Source organism: Schistocerca gregaria, chromosome 10 (assembly GCF_023897955.1).
Source record: "Schistocerca gregaria isolate iqSchGreg1 chromosome 10, iqSchGreg1.2, whole genome shotgun sequence".
Lineage (NCBI taxonomy): Eukaryota > Metazoa > Arthropoda > Insecta > Orthoptera > Acrididae > Schistocerca > Schistocerca gregaria.
In genome coordinates, this window is record NC_064929.1 from 139,280,653 (window position 1) to 139,300,526 (window position 19,874).

The 19,874-nt window shown below is 44.9% G+C and overlaps 1 pseudogene; it reads right to left on the reverse strand.

The window, feature by feature from the left end:
* Positions 1 to 19,433: 19,433 nt before the first annotated feature.
* LOC126293780 (5S ribosomal RNA) lies at positions 19,434 to 19,551 on the reverse strand (annotated as a pseudogene).
* Between the last annotated feature and the right edge of the window lie 323 nt (positions 19,552 to 19,874).

Genomic DNA, 19,874 nt, shown 5'->3' on the forward strand with positions numbered 1-19,874 from the left:
CACCATCAGCTTATTTGACTTGTCGCTCTAACGAGGTAGGCGAGTATCAGCAATATGTCTCGTGGTCTTATCGTGGCGTGTTTATGTTATGTCGTTAGGTCAGACGATAGAAATGCCACTTGCGCGCTTAGAGTAGCACATTGACGGTGACCAACTTTAAACAGAACTTTATTAATTTTCACACAGATTTATTAAAATAATAAAAAGTAGAAAAATTACTTAACTTGGTTCTGTATGCTATTTACAATTGACAATCTGAAGTTACCTTGGTATTGGTACGTTAATCTTATTCTCACATATATCTCTGATACTTGACAAAAGTGTCTATACATTTATCTTCATGGCTATGAACAGGAATATGGTAATCTTATTAGGCGCAGACTGAAACTTGACTATAGACTGGTACAGACTAATGCAGACTGACTAAATGGAGGTCTGTTCACTCGTTATAATACCTCGCACGTTCAGGTATCACTGCGCGAGTGTGATCCGCGAGGAGAAAAGGTTCTACGTCAGCAGCAATCTCATTGGTTGCGTTACATATTAATACGCGGATCAGCGGAAGCAGAATTTGGTCCGTCTCTATGGCAGTGCCATCTCGTAGTGCGGAGACGGACGAGCGCTGCGCCTGCGCTGTCGTGCTTAGTGGGGCGCGCTCTGGTGGGAAAGTTGTGTACGCGCTGACTACGCGAAACTATGTACACAACAGACTGCCATCTTCTTTCTTGTAAAAAAGTTGTTAATATACGTTCTGTTCCATTATGGCTGTATCACGCACACCATATTGACATGAGAGTGGATAGTATGTAGCACATTCCAAGCAAGTCAGTTAAAAATAAAAATGGGTTCGTCAAAAAATTAAAACCATATACTTAAAAATCACCTTGTGTAACTAGAAACGTCCACATACAACATTCCACAGATGCTTCTTTTATGTTGAACTGCATAACATTGCACTTTTTTGCACTAGTTTACGTTTACATAACGAGTTACACTGATGAGCCAAAACATTACGAGCACCTGGTTTATAGCTTGTTTGTCCGTCTTTCGAACGAAATACTTCACTGATTCCACATATCATGGATTCGACAGTTTGTTGGCAGGTTTGTGGAGGTCATGTAATTCGCGTAAACAAAGGGGCCGCTGATTTGTGCACGCGGCAAAGACGGCCGATAGCGGCCCAGATGGGTTACATAGGATTTACATCGGACGAATTTGGTCGCCGAGACATAAATGTCAGTCCACTATAGTGCTCGTCATACTACTGTACCGAGCGAGGTCCCGCAGTGGGTAGTATACTGAACTCGCATTCGGGAGGACAACGGTTCAATCACGCGGCCGGCCATTCTGATTAAGGTTTTCCGTAAAAAGTAATGAAGGAAACCAAACAAAAATCTGGGGAAGGAATTAAAGTTCAGGGAGAAGTAATAAAAACTTTGAGATTTGCCAGTGAAATTGTAATTCTGTCAGAGACAGCAAAGAACTTGATGAATGAAATGGACAGTATCTTGAAAGGAGGATACAAGGTGAACATCAATAAGGGCAAAACGAGAATAATGGAATGTAGTAGAATTAAATCTGGCGATGCTGGGGGAATTAGATTAGGAAACTAGACAGTAAAAGTAGTAGATGGGATTTGCTATTTCGGCACTAAATCAGCTTATGATGGCCGAAGTAGAGATGATATAAAATTTAGTCTGGCAACATCAAGAAAAATCTTTCAGAAGAACAAAAATTTGTTAACATCGAATATAGATAAAAGTATTAGCAAGTATTTATCTGTAGCCTGGTACGGAAGTGAAATATGGAATAAGCAGGTCACACAAGAAGAGAATAAAAGTTAGGTGTAGTGCACGTGATCAATTGAGAGATACTGAATAGAATTGGGAGAAAAGAAGTTTGTGTCACAACTTGACTAAAAGAAGGGATCAGTTGGTAGGACTCATTCTGAGACATCCCTAAATCGCCTCAGGCAAATGCCGGGATTGTTCCTTTGAAAGGACACAGCCAACTTCCTTTCCCCTTCCTTCCATATCCGATGAGACCGATGACCTCGCAGTTTTGTCTCCTCCCGCAAACCGCTGTAACACGGTTCTAGCTCCGAGACACTGATAACTACATTGGTGAAAGATGACATCGCCGTCGGGGAAGACATCAATCGTGAAGAGGTGCAGTTGGTTCACAGCTGTCGGCGTGTCTTCGATTACTGCCACAGGTCTCACGCAAGCGAAGGAGAATATCTCCCGTAGCATAATACTGCCCCCACCAGTCTGTGTCCATGGCTCGCTGCACGTTTCGAGCCGCCGTTCACCTAAATGACGGCATCTGTGGAGGCGACCATCGACCTAGTGTAGCAAAACTGTGTTTCACCCGAAGAGCCCGCAAGTTTCTACTGATCGACGGTCGAAGCCCCATGGTCCAGTGCCGACTGCAAACGTAATTCACGATGCCTTTGGGCCATCATGTCAGCAGGTAGGGGTGGTATGTTGCGGTCTCCATGTTCAACAGTGTACGATGAACTGTGCTAACCAAAACACCTGTACCTGCATTGTGGTCTTTCGGTACAGATACCACAAATCACAATCCATTCTACTTTACAGAGCAAGTAGTTCTCCAAGCCCCACGTTCTGTGTAGAGACGTGGACATCCAACCATTTAGCGCCTAGTGCTAGTTTCACTGTCCTCCTACCTCTTTCCGTACACGCTCACGACAGTAGCACGTGAACATTCGACCAGCTTCGTCGTTCACGAGATTCTCGTTCATAGACACTCCTTAATAATAATCTGTCCATTGACAAAGCCGCTCGTCTCAATATGTAGTGTCACCGACAGACACCACACTTGCTAGGTGGTAGCCCTTAAATCGGCCGCTGTCCGTTAGTATATGTCGGACCCGCGTGTCGCCACTATCAGTGATTGCAGACCGAGCGCCGACACACACGGCAGGTCTAGTCTAGAGAGACTCCCTAGCACTCACCCCAGTTGTACAGCCGACTTTGCTAGCGACGGTTCACTGTATACATACGCTCTCATTTGCAGTTTAGTACAGCCTTCAGCTATGTCGTTTGCTACGACCTAGCAAGGCGCCATAATCAGTTACAATATGTAATATTGTGAATCATGTACCGTCAAGAGCGACGTTTCTCATTAATGGATTAAAGTTAAGTATCAAACTAATCACGTCCGCTTTCTGAATTCTCATTCATTTGCATGTTCCAGACCTCACGTCAGTATAGTTCTTCCCTCCTCACGCCAGCCTGCGTGAGCTAAAACGTGTGCATTTCGGCCTCCAGTTGTAACACGGTGTTGGCTCTTCTGCCAACACAATACAACAGATTTCCCCATTTGCAGCCCATATCTTGGCTAGGTGAGCCCCCGTCCGCGTCTGCACGGCTTACATAATTTTGTTATAACATCGCGTGCCCGCAACGCCATCAGACTGCATCCAACGTGGCGGTGGGCAGCCGTCATAATGTTTTGATTTATCAGTGTAAATACACTACTGGTCATTAAAATTGCTACACCACGAAGATGACGTGCTACAGACGCCAGATTTAATCGACAGGAAGAAGATGCTGTGATATGCAAATGATTAGCTTTTCAGAGCATTCACACAAGATTGGCGCCGGTGGCGACACCTACAACGTGCTGACATGAGGAAAGTTTCCAACCGATTTCTCATATACAAACAGCAGTTGACCGGCGTTGGCTGGTGAAACGTTGCTGTGATGACTCGTGTAAGAAGAAATGCGTACCATCACGTTTCCGACTTTGATAAACGTCGGATTGTAGCCTATAGCGATTGCTGTTTATCGTATCGTGACATTGCTGCTCGCGTTGGTCGAGATCCAATGACTGTTAGCAGAATATGGAATCGGTGGGTTCAGGAGGGTAATACGGAACGCCGTGCTGGAACCCAACGGCCTCGTATCACTAGCAATCGAGATGACAAGACATCTTGCCCGCATGGCTGTAACGGATCGTGCAGCCGCGTCTCGATCCCTGAGCCAACAAATCGAGACGTTTGCAAGACAACAACCATCTGCACGAACAGTTGGACGACGTTTGCAGCAGCACGGACTATAAGCTCGAAGACCGTAGCTGCGTTTGCCCTTTTAGCTGCATCACTTACAGGTGCGCCTGCGATGGTGTACTCAACGACGAACCTGGGTGCACGAATGGCAAAACGTCATTTTTACGGACGAATCCAGGTTATGTTTACAGCATCATGATGGTGGCATCTGCGTTTGGTGACATCGCGGTGAGCGCACATTGGAAGCGTGTATTCGTCATCGTCATACTGGCGTATCACCCGGCGTGATGGTATGGGGTGCCATTGGTTACACGTCTCGGTCACCTCTTGTTCGCATTGACGACACTTTGAACAGTGGACGCTACATTTCAGATGTGTTACGACCCGTGGCTCTACCCTTCATTCGATCCCTGCGAAACCCTACATTTCAGCAGGATAATGCACCACCGCATGTTGGAGATCCTGTACGGGCCTTTCTGCATACAGAATATGTTCGACTGCTGCCCTGGCCAGCACATTCTCCAGATCTCTCACCAACTGGAAACCTCTGGTCAATGGTGGCCGATCAACTGGCTCGTCACAATACGCCAGTCACTACTCTTGATGAACTGTGGTATCGTGTTGAAGCTGCATGGACAGCTGTACCTGTACACGTCATCCACGCTCTGTTTGACTCAATTCCCAGGCGTATCGAGGCCGTTATTACGGCCAGAGGTGGTTGTTCTGGGTACTGATTTCCCCGCATATATGCACCCAAATTGCTTGAAAATGTAATTACACGTCAGTTGTAGTATAATATATTTGTCCATTCCTTTTGATGTAGCAATTTTAATGACCATTAGTGTACATGAAGGATCCACATTCTTTGAAGTAGACAGCTCAACTCACAGGTGTCGTGACGAAGAAACGCATAGTAGTCGCTACGTACAGTTCGTGCTGTAAGTGCTTATAAAGATCAGCGAGTGGTGAATGGGAAAAATGAGGAGAATCAGAGGGGCCCTTCCTGGAAGACAGAAGACAAGCATGCAGAGGCGTGTGGGCTGGGGCGGCTCTTTCTGCCACCTCCCCCCCCTTCCCCATCCTTCCCCATGACGTCCGCTCCACCTCTGCCGACACCTGCTACCCACCCCAGACAGTAACGGCCGCACTACACGCTTCTGCGCTCGGACGAAGGCACTAGGGCCACGCCCTTCCGGACGCCAGCCCGTCACGCACAATGCTTCACTCACAAACGCAGGGCCCTGATTTTTCAGTCGGGGCGACTACATCTACATCTGCACACATACTCCGCAAGCTGGTGGTGCGTGGTCGCGTGGCCGAGGGTACTTCGTACCACAGCCAATCATTGCCTTTTCTGTTACTTGCAAGCCGACCGCGGTGGTCTCGCGGTTCTAGGCGCGCAGTCCGGAACTGTGCGACTGCTACGGTCGCAGGTTCGAAACCTGCCTCGGGCATGGATGTGTGTGATGTCCCTAGGTTAGTTAGGTTTAAGTAGTTCTAAGTTCTAGGGGCCTAATGACCACAGCAGTTGAGTCCCATAGTGCTCAGAGCCATTTGAACCATTTGTTACTTGCAAATACACCGAGGGCAAAATGACTGTCTTCTGTAACGCCCTGATGTGTACATAGTTCCGCGTAGTCCGCTAGTACACGACTTCCCCACTAGAACAGGCAATGCTAAGCACAACAGCACACAACAGCGCACTACGAGATGGCGCAGCCATAGAGACGGACCAAATTCTGCTTCCGACGATCCGCGTATTAATATGTAACGCAGTCAACGAGATTGCTGCTAACGTAGAACCTTTTCTCCCCGCAGATCACACTCGCGCAGTCATACCTGAACGCGCGAGGTATTGTAACGAGTGTACAGACCTCCGATTAGTCAGTCTGCATTTGTCTGCCCCAGTCTGTACCAGTCTATAGTCAAGTTTCAGTCTGCGCCTAATAAGATTACCATATTCCTGTACATAGCCATGAAGATAAATACACTCCTGGAAATTGAAATATGAACACCGTGAATTCAATGTCCCAGGAATGGGAAACTTTATTGACACATTCCTGGGGTCATATACATCACGTGATCACACTGACAGAACCACAGGCACATAGACACAGGCAACAGAGCATGCACAATGTCGGCATTGGTACAGTGTATATCCACCTTTCGCAGCAATGCAGGCTGCTATTCTCCCATGGAGACGATCGTAGAGATGCTGGATGTAGTCCTGTGGAACGGCTTGCCATGCCATTTCCACCTGGCGCCTCAGTTGGACCAGAGTTCTTGCTGGACGTGCAGACCGCGTGAGACGACGCTTCATCCAGTCCCAAACATACTCAATGGGGGACAGATCCGGAGATCTTGCTGGCCAGGGTAGTTGACTTACACCTTCTAGAGCACGTTGGGTGGCACGGGATACATGAGGACGTGCATTGTCCTGTTGGAACAGCAAGTTCCCTTGCCGGTCTAGGAATGGTAGAACGATGGGTTCGATGGCGGTTTGGATGTACCGTGCACTATTCAGTGTCCCCTCGACGATCACCAGAGGTGTACGGCCAGTGTAGGAGATCGCTCCCCACACCATGATGCCGGGTGTTGGCCCTGTGTGCCTCGGTCGTATGCAGTCCTGATTGTGGCGCTCACCTGCACGGCGCCAAACACGCATACGACCATCATTGGCAACAAGGCAGAAGCGACTCTCATCGCTGAAGACGACACTTCTCCATTCGTCCCTCCATTCACGCCTGTCGCGACACCACTGGAGGCGGGCTGCACGATGTTGGGGCGTGAGCGGAAGATGGCCTAACGGTGTGCGGGACCGTAGCCCAGCTTCATGGAGACGGTTGCGAATGGTCCTCGCCGATACCCCAGGAGCAACAGTGTCCCTAATTTGCTGGGAAGTGGCGGTGGGGTCCCCTACGGCACTGCGTAGGATCCTACGGTCTTGGCGTGCATCCGTGCGTCGCTGCGGTCCGGTCCCAGGTCGACGGGCACGTGCACCTTCCGCCGACCACTGGCGACAACATCGATGTACTGTGGAGACCTCACGCCCCACGTGTTGAGCAATTCGGCGGTACGTCCACCCGGCCTCCCGCATGCCCACTATACGCCCTCGCTCAAAGTCCGTCAACTGCACATACGGTTCACGTCCACGCTGTCGCGGCATGCTGCCAGTGTTAAAGACTGCGATGGAGCTCCGTATGCCACGGCAAACTGGCTGACACTGACGGCGGCGGTGCACAAATGCTGCGCAGCTAGCGCCATTCGACGGCCAACACCGCGGTTCCTGGTGTGTCCGCTGTGCCGTGCGTGTGATCATTGCTTGTACAGCCCTCTCGCAGTGTCCGGAGCAAGTATGGTGGGTCTGACACACCGGTGTCAATGTGTTCTTTTTTCCATTTCCAGGAGTGTATATAGACACTTTTGTCAAGTATCAGAGATATATGTGAGAATAAGATTAACGTACAAATACCAAGGAAACTTCAGATTGTCAATCACAAACAGCATCCAGAATCAAGTTGCGTAATGTCTGTATTTTTATTATTTTAATAAATGTGTGTGAAAATTAATCGAGTTCTGTTTATGTGGGTCACCGTCAATCTGCTACTCTAAGTGTGCAAGTGGCATTTCTGTCGTCTCACCTAACGGCAGAGGATAAACACGCCCCGATAAGACCACGAGCCATATTGCTGACATTCGCCTACTTCGTTACATCGACAAGTCAAATAATCTGATGGTGTGTGTACTGAAGGTTTTACAGTACGCACACCACACGCCCCAACGACAGAAAACCCCAATTAACAAACTTTGTGGAAACTTAAAGTAGGGAAGTGAGTTATCTTGATAGTGACGGCAACTATTGACGTAAAACCTACACTGGTAATATTTTGATTAACACCTATATCTTTCGAATACTGAGAATGGCATACAAAAAGGAGAGATAAAATGAAAGGATTATCGTAGATTCTTTATCAAACATCTATAGAGTAAATTCAGAATCATATGAACGAAGGTTAAATCCAAGAAAGTATTTCAGTCAAAGATAACATTTACCATGGAAGAGAGTTGTAGCCGCATCGAAAACGGAATTCAATGCGACTACAGTGCAACTCGGATATGGAAATGTTCAGTTAATTAGTTGGTCTTGAGTCGCTCTATAGTACTTTTGTGATAGTTGTCTGGACGCAAACGCTATTAGATTGTATCAGTTTTGGAAGTTTGGTAATTCGTGGGGTAGAGACTGAAGTGTTGCTCAGTCATTCGACTGATGAAAGTTAATCTTTACCGTTCTCAACGCGACGGTATAGTAAGACGAGTGCTATACTTCAGTTTGAAACGTTCCCTTATAAATGTTAACAAGACTGTGCTTAAACTGACACACAATATCTTTAGCGCAACGCAATCTGACTTTCAAAAATCCCTACGAAAGAATGGCCCTGACTAGCATTAACCTATACGTTTCACAAATCACTTACCTCACAAAAATCTTCGTTACTCAAGCTACTGCAATACAGCGAGCGCCAATACTGCCAGCTGAATAAAAGATTCAAACTACTGAAGGCACTAACAACTGATAGGCATAGTTAGCAAATGAAAGATTTTAATACAGAACAAACAATGTATTTACCTCACTAGTCATAATACATATATATAGCAGTTCGTGACACCAATTCTTACAAATTTCAAAACTCCGCCATCTCTCTCCCCACGTCCACCACTGCTGGCGGCTCACCTCCAACTGCGCAACGCTACGCGCTATTAGCATCCAGCTGCCGCTGCCCGACACTACAATGGCAGACAACAATGCCAGCACAGCCAGTGATTTTCATACAGAGCGCTACGTGGCGGCGGCGTTACCAATTAAAAAAAAACTAAACAGCCTACTTACAAGTTGAGTGATACTGGTTGATCGGACTTAGCCTTCGTACTGATAAACAGTTACAAACCTTTGAGAGCTATGGATCAACGACAGAAAAACGATTCGTAGTCTTGAGTAGGACACAATAAAACGAAGATACAATGAAAGACATGTACGCAGTTATCCAAAAGTTGTCGTCAGCATCGCGATTACTGAACTGAAGTTAATCTTGAATGACATATGGGTGTGCGTGTGTTCTAGGAACAAACAATTAATTAGAGAAACGACAATAAAATATGAGTCAAGAGGAAAATGTTACGCGTGGCTTAACTCATTAAACGGACAATACAGTGTGTATTAACGCACGTTTATTGACTCTTTAAACATTTTAAGTGATTAAGTGAGTGCATTAATAATGGACAGTGAAGAATGATTAGTTTAAACCAGTATTACGGCGTATTAAAAAAAATTACTGGAACGTAAGTTCTCTCCTGAATTACGTCGGGCCGTTGTTAATAACTGGACGTAGCAATGGCATAGTAACAGAACAGTAGACAGCAAAATTTCATCCTCGCTATGTATGATGTGAAAAACGACCGCAATGATGAAATCAAGAATCATGATTTTATTTCATCACGAAACTAACCGGACACAAAAATTCAATTAAACGATTGCAGTTTACCAGTTCGCACAAACTGAGAAGACTGATAACAGAATATTTCTAAACTACGCAAGGAGTTGTGTTCTTACGAGAGTTACAGGTGCTGTTCCACGTCATACCGACGGAGACGAACATCGTTACGAGTCGCGTCTCATACCGGCAAGTGAAGGAGGAGGGAAGGAACGTCACACTTCGTACGCATTCCAATTTCTCTTATCTTGAGGTCCTTAGGCAAAATGAACGTTGTCGGCAGTAGAATCGTTCTGCAGTCAGTTTCAGATGCTGGTTCTCTAAATTTTGTCAATAATGTTCCTCGCCAAGAGCGTCGCCTTGCCCCCAGGGTTTGCCACTTGAGTTCCCTAAGCATCTCAGCAATACTCGTGTGTTCTTCGAACCTACAGCTACCGTATTTCTTTGATATCTTCGTCTAATCCGACCTGGTCTGAGTCCCAAACACTCTGTCAGTACTCAAGAATGGGTCGCACTGGTGTTGCATACGGCATTTCCTTTAGATGTGAGTTACACATCATCAAAATTTCGTTTCATATCGCTGTGCAACGTTAGATATTTAATAGACGTGACTGTGACAAGCAGCACACTGCCAACGCTGTATTCGAACGTTGCAGGATCCTTTATCCTACTCATTTGCATTAACTTAGATTTATCTACATAATGAGCAATCTCCTACTCATGACACTAAACAGAAATACTGTCAGTTTGTAATCTGCAACACCGAATGACAACACCTTCCAGTTCACCACAGCATCATCAGCAGACAGCCCCAGACTGCTTCTCACGCTGTCAGTCCGATCATTTGTTGTTGTTGTTGTTGTTGTTGTGGTCTTCAGTCCAGAGACTGGTTTGATGCAGCTCTCCATGCTACTCTATCCTGTGCAAGCTTCTTCACCTCCCAGTACCTACTGGAACTTACATCCTTCTGAATCTGCCTAATGTACTCATTTCTTGGTCTTCCTCTACGATTTTAACTCTCCACGCTGAACTCAAATACTAAATTGGTGATCCCTTCTTCTGTAGTACCACATTTCGAAAGCTTCTATTCTCTTCTTGTGTAAACTATTCATCGTCCTCGTTTCACTTCGATACATGGCTACATTCCATACAAATACTTTCGGAAACGACTTCAAATAAAAAAAAAATTGTTCTGAGCACTATGGGACTCAACTACTGTGGTCATTAGTCCCCTAGAACTTAGAACTACTTAAACCTAACTAACCTAAGGACATCACACACATCCATGCCCAAGGCAGGATTCGAACCTGCGACCGTAGCAGTCGCGCTGTTCCGGACTGAGCGCCTAGAACCGCGAGACCACCGCGGCCGGCGTTCGAACTGAGAACAGGAATTCTACAGCAAACCGATGTTAAAGATATTCGTCCGCGTACGAAAAGGTACTTACCAGATACCGCAAGCATGTGATTTGAAATGCCCTGGTTAATGTAAGTACTACTCACACTTAAAAGAGCTCATGGGTCGCCTAGGAGAGCTGCATATGCCGTAGGACTGACACCGAGCAAGGTGCTAATGTGATCTTCCATCATGGCACACAAGTGATGTTTTAAGTTGTCTGTTACACAGGACTACTATTAACCATTTATTCGTTTTCAAGGTTCTGTATCACGACATGTGATAGTGTGCTATTACAAGCGGCTGCATTAAAGTACGTTGAGAATCGGTGAGAGAGGGTTTTGTATGAAAGCAGCAGTGGGTTTGTGGGTTTGCATCAGTGAGGCGCCATATGAAATTATATACTTCTTTTCATACGGTGAGAGGTTGGAACACTTAACGCACTTAGGAACATTGTCTACTATGTTGCGTATGTTGCACGGCCGTACTCAGCTCCAAGCCTTTAAATGTCAACGTTACTGAGACACTGCTGTACCCCTTCCCTATGTGCGTCTCTTGAGGGGTGCATTTCGCCATGACTTCATTTTTAGGGATGAGAATGCGCGACTGCATTGTACATAACAGGTAGAGGAGCTCCTGGAACGAGAGTATATTCGATAATAAAATGTAAATGTCGTGTGACTACGACCTCCCGTCGGGCAGACCGTTCGCCGAGTGCAAGCAAGCTAAAACAGTAGCGTTCTGCAGAACGGAGAGATATAACGTTTAAATTCCGAGCACGAATGTTGCCAGAATGTAACATCCTGCCACCGACGTAACACCAAATGAAATCGACTGGGAAGTCAGCCTATCGACAGCTAGTCTCCCACACACTATTGGCGAATGACAGGGGGGAAGAATAGGAAATGATAGTGGCTAAGAGTACCCTCCGCCAAACGCCGCTAGATGGCTTATGTTGTGTAGATATTCATGTAGATTCAGATTAAGTTTCATGAGACTCTTTTGAAAACATGTTTGTATTTTCCGTTGTTAATAAATATCAGTTGTTTACTCTCCGAATGACCACAAGAGGATATGTAAACGTGAGGGAAATAACAGTTGGGAGCGAGGAAAAAAAAGAAAAATGGGGAGAGGGGGAGGTGGAATGGGAGGGAGACGTGAAACGACACCACAAAATTGTTGACGCTCTGCCAATACTGTCAGATCGAACGGGGCTAATTTGTAAATGTGAGTTACCACGCTTTCCATTCCTATCTCTGCCTTGATTAGAAGCGGACGATGGATGGCAGGGCTTGGGGGGGGGGGGGGGGGGGCGGTGGAATGGACGCCGCCTACAAATGGCAGGCAAAAAAAAAAAAATCCATGGTCCGGCTTCTGTGTTGATCGCGAAACGGGCGACTGCGCTTGCGCGAAACATCTGACAGCTGTCCGGGGCATTCAGCAGCTGCGCGAAACAGGCGTAAGAAAAAAAGATTCCAAGTAAATACTCAAGTTTCCACAAACTAATTGAAAAAATCGCAAAAATAATCTTAATTCAAAATTTGTCTCACATACTCATGTGAAAGAAGTTTTAAAATAGAAAAAACCACAAATTGTCGTTATCATCATCATCATGGTTCAGGAGGAGGATCCTTTACTCATCGTAAACTAAATTTTTCCGCAATAAAAGCTGGCACTGATGTAATATCGCATTCAGTTTTGAGCTACTACATTAAATGCTTCTCTGTCCATATCGATTTACTTAACTTCGTTCACCAAGTTTCGTCGAGTAACTTGAAACATCGCCTTAGAAAAATTTTGTAAATGACAGGGCTGGTAAACCTCTACATTATTTGATTTTCAAACAGCTGAGCAAAACTGAATGTACTTAGACATTCCTCTCTTTAACAATCATACTTTCAATAATCCTTACAAAAGAAAGGCCCTGATTAACAATAATCTATACCTTACATGAATCACTTACCTCTCAAAAATCTTCGTTACTCATACTACTGCAATACAGTGTGCGCCAATACTGCCAACTAAATGAAAGATTCTGACTACTGAAGGCACTAACTACTGATAGGCATAGTTAGGAAATGAAAGATTTTGATAGAGAACAAACAACGTATTTACCTTAATAATGTTCAAAAGTCATATATCTATCAATTAATGATAACCATCTTTACAAATTTCGTTTTTCTAGCAGACACACGTCCAGATCGTCCGCTCTCAAAACTCCGCCATCTCTCTCTCCCCACGTCCACCATTGCTGGCGGCTCACCTCCAACTGCGCAACGCTACGCGCTGTTCACATCTAACTGCCAACACTACAATAGCAAAATATTCCAACAATGCAAACCAGCCACAGACTGCACACAGCACAGTCAGTGATTTTCATACAGAGCGCTACGTGGTGTTACCAACATAAAATCCTAAACAGCCTACTTACAAACACAAGTCTTCGCATTTGGCTCCTTTTTCATGAATTATCGCCAGCATTACTAACAAGTATCAGAAGTATCTCTTATTCTCAGGGACATATGTTTTGTCGGGTAGCATTACTAACAAGTATCAGAAGTATCTCTTATTCTCAGGGACATATGTTTTGTCGGGTATAGCTTCCACTAAATGAGGTAACAGGTACTGTAGGTGTGAAACCCTGGTCCGATGGAACAGGAGGCCTGACGGCCCTAAACAGATCAGATTAAACTAAATAAATAACAATCTCGCAACGCCTGATATGATATCTCTGCTCAGCCCAACGATTCCCAGTCATGCAGAGAGCAGTGGCAAAGCTAGGGGGCGAGTTGATAATTTGTGCCATGCCAGGACTCGAGCACCGATACGCCGCTTCTCTAGACCGGGTGCCTTACACGCTTTCAGTCAGATCAAAATTCCCAACTTGCCATTCGCCACACCACAACGACCCCCGCCCATTAACCCCGTACTCGTAGATGTCTGATTCCCGTAGGAGTTTGGACGATAGTTGTGCATCCACATTGATATGTTCATCGAACAGCCGTCGCGCCCGTAGAATTATAGATTTGAGTGGCATCTGTTCTGTCGGACATTTTTAATGGCACCACCACTTTCGCAGATTACCTAGATAAGCCTCAAAAGTATTGTTATAACTAGAAAATAGTCCACTTGTTGAGCATCTACAATCGTTTGGTAAATAGTTGATGTGGCAACAATGTGGAGCACCCCTGGATGATAGAGTTATTGTAAATGAAAACTTTCATGAATGGATTGCACACGGGTGACTACTGAATGACCTCCACGATCCCTAGATGTCACACCCATGGATTTGTCAGTCTAAGGTATACTAAAAAATGATGTTACTCCGTCAAGATTCGTGATGTTCTGCGCTTGCAGGAAGAAATCCGTTCAGTATTTGAAAACGTACAGTCCAGAAAAATTTTTAAATCACTGTTAGAAATATGCAATCTTTGCTTCGAAGAGCGTGGAAACCACTTTGAGAATCTCTCGTAGGTTCATTGGACTTTGGATGTATTCCCGTGTTGATAACAAAATTTGTATTTCCATTTATTCATTGTTATGCAACAAACGCGTTTTTTGGCAACTTGCTTTTGGCCGACGCTTTATTTTAATCATTTTTAGACAGTTAAGCTCATCATCCCACGTTATGCATTAAATTTTAAGTGCGATTTCAAACTGTTGCAAAACTTTTTCTCGCTTCCATGCTTAACGCTAAACTTTTTATACAGTAAATCATTCGTAAAGTAGTGAGACGTCTGAAGCTGTTTTATACCAAGGAGTTCTATTCTTTAAAGAATCGGTCGTTTACTGTCCCATTCCGCTTCGGTTGTCAGCTGACAGACGATATACAGGCCGAAGATTTGCTGTTACCTGCTAGAGCAGGACAGTACAACCACCTCTCCACAGGCACCATTGTTCCGAAGTGCCCAATGACGTCCTAATGTACTGACAAAAACAGAACGAACGGTATATCCGGATGGCGTAACGCAACAACTTAGTCACGCTGAAGACGAGTGTTGCAAAGGCGATAGAAACGGCGGTTTTGACAGTGAATTTTTGTTTGAAAATGACGCGGTTCAATCCCCAAAAAGATTTTATTCGGAGCGACACTCCCCTGGAAATTTGGATGTGATTTTACTTACTTAGAGGAATGGTTTTGGCGAGTTCCATGTATGCGAATTGCTAGGCTTGCTACCAATGATAGTGAATGGTTTTTGTGAGTTCCACAAAGGTCATCCTTCGCAGCTATGCACGTTTCCAGGGCGTTGCTACCCATCCGACGGCCTAGCGACCGCCATAAATAAAGTCCGGTAACTTTCGCAGCGCAATATCACAGAAGACCACAAATTCCGATAAAAGCATTACAGTGTTTGCCGCGCTCACGCCCTGGGCCATCAGGCACGCCCCTCCCTGCTACCCCTTTTACCCCCCCCCTCCCCCCCCCCCCCACACACACACATATCCCGCCCTCTCTCCGCGCCCCACGGCCACAGTGGCAGCAGCAGCAGCTATCCCCTTCGGAAATCGACTGCGCTACATAAAATTCGCATTAGCGGTCGCGCGAAATCTGCCCGCCTTCGTAAATTCGCCGTCCGCTCGGCGCTGGGACCCTCAGATGTGGCCACAGGCCGTGTCATTGCGGCCGTCCTGAAAGGGTCCGACACAGGGGTTACCGTACTGCACACTCACTAATGCAGAGGCACCGATTTTCCCCTAAGAACCTGGAAATCAGTGTACCAAAGGGTAGAGATAGTATTCATCCAAGAGCCAAGCAAAAATTTTTATAAAAATGCGAGGGTGATTCACATGAAGACGTTAAACGGGGTGATTTCGGACGGTTTTGTCGTTATTTTGATTGTAACTTTCGTATAAATTGTTACATTAAATTGATTGTTATGGAAATGGTAGGATATATGTGTCACGAATAAAATATCCCATAACCAGAAAATGTATGTGTAGTTTTATTTATCTGGGTGTAAAGGAACTGAAAATAGTGTGATTTAATCGCAGAGGTGCTGAAAAATTGTTCCAGTGACACACCAGAGAAATATCTGGTAAACTTTTTATCTTTGAGAGACATAGGAACAATTTCGCCCTTCGTTTTTTATTTCTGGTATGAACGACTACTTTTTTTTGTTCTGATGGGCTGGTGGGATGTCGTACTGTCTAATTACTAGTGTGTGTGTGTGTGTGTGTGGTAAATGAATGAGTTAAAAGACGCAAGATGTGTTTTATATTATTTTCATCGCACAACAAGCCTTATTCCCATGCCTATGGAGTATTTATGTTAAGCAGAGAAGGCGAGTTTTAGATGGAACCGAAGATCTTCAAAACGGCGCTGCTCAACAATAGAGGTACGTGATTGTGCTCTCTACTTTCCTTTCGTGGCCGCTAAAATTACTTCCGATTCGTTTTGCCGAGACATTCAGAACCTGCAATCTTCTTTTTCTTATAAAAATACTAGTCCGATGCAAAAGAAATACTCTTAGATTTAAATAATTGCCATTCTTTTACCCAGGCCACGGGGAATGATAGAACGTACGTGCCTCTACTCTGAATGTACGTTCGCAATCTCCGAGTGTGTTACGACGAAATTATTTCACAATGAAAATTTCTCATCAGACCGCAACCACTCGCACGCGAATGTACGTACCCTCTGAATGTGTCTAGTCAGTCACGCGCGTTGTTCAAAAGCTTTACTTTTAATATTCAGTGGATTACATTTCCGAAATTAATTTTTGTTTATGCTGCAAATCGTACTTCACGCGAAGTATTTATTACGTAAGTTTCAGGCTCAATTTAATAAAAAAAAAGATTCCGAATAATAGAAATAAAGAATAACAATCAAACAAATCAAACCTAAATAAACAGAAAGAGGGAACGTTACATGGGGCATCTAAAGTGTCCGAAGTCATGGATTGGGATGATTTCGGACACGTGTTTTTTAAATCTCTGTCCGAAGATGAGAATAACTCACAAGCTGCAAGAATATAACGAGAAAATTTCCAACTAACTGACATTCACAAAAGAAATGTATGTTTACTTTCATATACTTAGTCACTATTATTATTATTATCATTATTATTACTATTATCATTATTATTATCATTATTATCGTTGATTGTTGTAATTATTTTTATTGTTATAACTATCATTGTACTACTGTTATAATCTCAAATTTTTTTCGTTTGACATCAATACTGCATAATACGTTAAATGTTCTTAATGTTATTTAGTAACTGTAACTCGTTCAATCTGAGTATGCCTGGTTAGGTGTAAGAGAGGGCCTGAAGGCCCTAATCTTGCCAGGTAAAATAAATGCATAAATAAATAAATAAATAAATATATAGAGGGCGACTTCGGATAGTTACTGCCTTTTTTTTTAATTTCTACATGCGTTTTATTTAACTTTGGTGACATTTTACACATGGGGGAGAGTTTCCAGCTTTGCCTTGATATTGGAGAAAAACATCTTAACAGTCTCTTTGTTCACTTCTGCATGAGCTCGTTTAATATTTTCGCTTGAGCGAACGGAAAGATCTCCTGACTGTCGTTTGTGGAATAAATGCACCCATTCTTCTCGTGGCAGATTATTACGAAATTTCTTCTCTTTTCTGCCAGATAAATCAAGGTAGCCTTTAAATAAATATCCAATTTAGTTAAGGAAAATCCCCAATGTGCAGCTCTCAAGGTACCTTGCTTCAACATTTCTTCTTCTTCTTCTTTAATTAGCACTGGCCGTCCTCCCCTTTTTTTCGGATGTGCTTCCTGTACTCTATTTTGTAGGGTTGATTTAGGTATACCATACAAATCACACTCTTTTTCTGTACGATAGTTTACCTGAATATCACGAACCGCTTTATCTAAAAGTTCTGGGTCATAATTACACCGTACTGTAGCTCCTCTTGTGCTCTTATACTTTCTTGGCATTGCCCGAAATCACCCCACACAGTACACAGTTTTACAAAAACCGTCGTTATTTTATAACCTTGGACGAGAAACTCGACAAACTTGTACAGAAATTGTCTCAATGCTGTTAGCTACTGAGAGCGTCAACAATTACGGTTACAGTAACTTCCCGCTCGGAGCAAGAACAGAAGGTTTGCACTTTACGATAATGCATAGATTTTTAACAGTGAGACTGTTCGTCAGTTATTGACCTAGGGAATCTATTCACGCAAAATGAAAGTTGTGGAAAGCAATAAATGCATTCTTGCGCTTAAAATAACTGGCGCACGGACGTTAAAATAAGTTACTCTTTGTTTCTACGCAGTGACAAAGAGCAAGTAAGCCATACTGTTCGACTTCGACCCGGTGTCCGAAATCACCCCGTTTGACGGTACTACACTGAAGAGCCAAAGAAACTGGTACCCCAGCCTAATATCGTGTTGGGATCCCACGAGAGCGCCGGAGTTCGGCAGCCCGACGTGGCATGGACTCGACTGATGTCTGAAGTAGTGCTGGAGGGAACTGACACCATGAATCCTGCAGGTCTGTCCATAAATCCGTACGAGTACTAGGGGTCGAGTTCTCTTCTGAACAGTACGTTGCAATGCATCCCAGATATGCTCAATAATGTTCATGTTTGGGAGTCTGGTGGCCAGCGGCAGTGTTTAAACTCAGAAGCTACACTGTAGCAATTTTGGACGTGTAAGGTGTCGCATTGTCCTGCTGAAATTGCCCAAGTCGTTCGGCATGTACAATGGACATGAATGGATGCTTACGTACGTGTCAGCTGTCAGAGTTGTATCTAGATGTATCAGCGGTCTCATATCACTCCTTCTACACACACCCCACACCACTACAGAGCCTCCAACAGCTTGAACAATCCCGCGCTGAAAAGCAGGTTCGACGGATTCATGAGGTTGACCCCATACTCGTACACGCCCATCCACTCAAAACAATTTGAAACGATAGTCAGACTTTCACTCTGCAGCGGAGTGTGTGAACTTCCTGGTAGATTAAAACTGTGTGCCGGACCGAGACTCGAACTCGGGACCTTTGCCTTTCGCGGGCAAGTGCTCTACTAACTGAGCTACCCAAGCTTGGGTAGCCAGGAAGTTTCAATTTGAAACGAGTCTCGTGCGACCAGGTAATATGTTTGAAGTCATCAACAGTCCAATGTCGGTGTTGATGGACCCAGACGAGGCGTAAATTTTTTGTGTCGTGCAGTCATGTCGAGTGGGCCTACTGCTCCGAATGTCCATATCGTCGATGTTTGTTGAATGGTTCGCACGCTGACTCTTGCTGATCGCCCAGCATTGAAATCTGAAGAAATTTGCGGAAGGGTTGCGCTTCTGTCATGTTGAAGATTCTCTTCAGTCGTCGTTTGTCCCGTGCTTAAGCACTCCGTCTTCACGCCACGAGTGGCCTACCGGGACCATCCGGCCGCCGTGTCATACTCAGTGGAGAATGCGGATAGGAGGGGCGTGGGGATAAGCACACCGCTGTCCCGGTCGTTATGATGGTATTCTTGACCGGAGCCGCTACTATTCGGTCGATTGGCATCACGAGTCTGAGTGCACCACGAAAAATGGCAACAGCGCATGGCGGCCTGGATGGTCACCCATACAAGTGCCAACCACGCCCGACAGTGCTTAACTTCGGTGATCTTAAGGGAACCGGTGCAGCCACTGCGGCAAGGCCGTTGTCTCCTTTGTTCCGTTCTTGCAGGATCTTTTTCCGGCAGCAGCGATGTCGGAGATGTGATGTTTTACCTGAAACTTGATATTCACGGTTCGCTAGTGTAATGATTGCACTGAAAAATCGCCACTTCATCGCTAGCTCTGAGATGCTGTGTCCTATCGCTCGTGCACCGACTATAACACCACGTTCAAACTCATTTAATTCTTGACAACCAGCCATTTTAGCAGCAGTAAACGATCTAACAAGTGCGCCAGAAACAGGTTGTTTTATACTGGCGTTGTCGACCGCTGTACCATATTCTGCCTGTTTACATACCTCTGTATTTGAAT